Here is a 2233-nt window from a genome sequence, read left to right as displayed (position 1 = left end):
AAAGAAGATTTTTAAAGATTGCATTAATTTTAGTGGTTTTGGCCCCACCCCTCAGGCCCCAGGGGGGCAGGGATCATGAAATTCACAATTTGTGTTTCCCTTCACCCATACATGCTGTATGCCAAATTTGGTGGAAATTGGTTGAGTGGTTGCAGAGGAGAAGCTGAAAATGTTCAAATGTTAACACACGACGAACAACGAACGAAAATGGATAGCAATAAGTCACCTGAGTTTACTCAGGAGACCTAAAGATTTGAATCCTATGAGACAGCCAACAGTTTCTGTTTAATAAGTAAAGATACCCCAGTCTGTTGTTTATTTATTGCTCAAATTCCTATGTACATATATTTAACTACCTTCATTATCTATACTGACAATTCTATACATTTACCTTGTCTATGTATTGTAAGAGATCCAGTGCTTTCTTGAAATCATATTCCGTGGCATCAATGTTTGTTCCTGAGATGTATAACTGGAAAAGAAATTAAGGTAGTCCGATCCTCAGGTTTATAAAATTAACAGTTAAGTAATCAAAAATACTCATAAAAGTATCTCTGAATCCACAAAGATATGTAATTTTATCCACAGTATTTCTTAAAATTAAACATCAAAGTTAATCATATTATATAGGGAAAATTGTCTTATCTCCAATATTTTTGCAGAAAAAGCGAATTGAAATATCAGCAATGCATTTTCTCATTGCAAATTGATCAACATACATATTTTAGGCTACAAAACCATAGGTATCCAGGCATTCAGAGAAATTGTCATGATTTTTATACTTATTTGGTATTTTTTATCTTCTATTTTCGTCATGTATTCTATAATACATAGCATAAAAGGCTTTTGTTATCATTGCAAGACACCATAAATCACTTTTCATTTCATATCATGTTATAAAGCATTAGTATATAAGGCTGGATTCAAGAAAATCTTATTTCTCTAAAGCTATATTATTTTTTTCTCCTTTTATAGGGTACAAATGTCAACTTTTATAAGACCTTTTCTAAGACGTCCAAAGACCTTGAATATTATAAAGATGAATAAAATGAAAATTGTTGCATAAAAAAAATTCATCTTCAAGCTTCATTTTGATGCATTTGAAATTAAATGTTAATTTTTGGAGTTATCCTTCCTGGCTGAGGATCGGATATCCTTAAATAATTCAATAAAATTTACAATATAAGCATTTAATAGCAAGATAATACTAAATGATTAGTAATACTGATATTTATGCTATATGATGAATAGAGACAGAACTTAAGGTGGAAGTCCCCACTGATACATACCTCTATCAGCTGTACAGGGGAGAGAACTCTCATATTGTTTGGCTCCATGCCAAGGTTCTACAAGAAAAGTGATTTTTGTTAAAATTCACTATTTCATTATTCCCAGTGAGTTTATAGGTGAACATAAAATAGGTGAACATGAAAACAAAATATAAATTGACCTCTATGACAAGGGCAGGTAACTGCTGCTGATGGGCAATTAATTCTTGTTCTTCATTGATGTCTGAAATGAACAACAAGGAAAATACATTTGAACATAAATCCTGAACAATAATGTAAGGTAAATACTTCATTTTATACTACAGGAAAAGAAACCGAAAGAGGAAAATGGTTTTTTTTCTGTGTCATAATATTTGAGTATCTAAGGACCATTCAAAAATACATGTAGATTTAACCGACCTAGTTTCTTGGTTGCTATATCAATTTTGTAAAACGACTAAAATGTAATTTTTTAATAAGATAAATTGCTGTACATTTTATTAACAATGTTATTTTTTCTTTAGTAAAGAATTGCAACCTCTTTCTGATATTTTGATAGAATATTATAATAGAAATTAGAGCATATGACTTCATCAAAAATTCTTAAAGGTTCATGTTATGAATTCAATGTTTTACTGAACCCATGTGGTAAGAATAATGTCTAATACACTTAATTAAAAATACGAACCTAGTATGTTGCTGTCTATTTCTCCGTTATCTGGGTCAGCTGCTAGTCCAGCCAATTTAAAGCCTATAAAACAAAATGTAGAGCTACTCAGTCATATGTAACTTAATTTAGTGCTTCAGACAAACTTAATAATGTTTATCTACATGTATATCTACTAATCTTGTAAAACTTAATTTACTATTTTAAACACAACTTATCTTAAGCAATCTTTTATTCAATACAAAAATACAATTATACACTTCTCTGTCCCAAGAAAAGAAAACTTTAGACTACATAA

The 2233-nt window shown here is 30.2% G+C and overlaps 1 long non-coding RNA gene across 1 annotated transcript; it reads right to left on the bottom strand.

Annotated features, from left to right (window-relative positions):
* Positions 1-380: 380 nt before the first annotated feature.
* Positions 381-2015, bottom strand: LOC134242628 (uncharacterized). Its single transcript, XR_009986890.1, has 4 exons — positions 1957-2015; positions 1451-1512; positions 1290-1346; positions 381-472 (listed from the first exon to the last, which is right to left on the bottom strand). It is a non-coding gene; the product is annotated as an uncharacterized LOC134242628 (long non-coding RNA).
* Positions 2016-2233: the final 218 nt, after the last annotated feature.

Source organism: Saccostrea cucullata, unplaced genomic scaffold (genome assembly GCF_032062105.1).
Source record: "Saccostrea cucullata isolate Sc308-1 unplaced genomic scaffold, CSIRO_AGI_Scuc_v1 ctg861, whole genome shotgun sequence".
NCBI classification, from domain to species: Eukaryota; Metazoa; Mollusca; class Bivalvia; order Ostreida; family Ostreidae; genus Saccostrea; species Saccostrea cuccullata.
The sequence above is the reverse complement of the archived record's forward strand: the minus strand, read 5'-3'. Positions and strand labels throughout refer to the sequence as shown.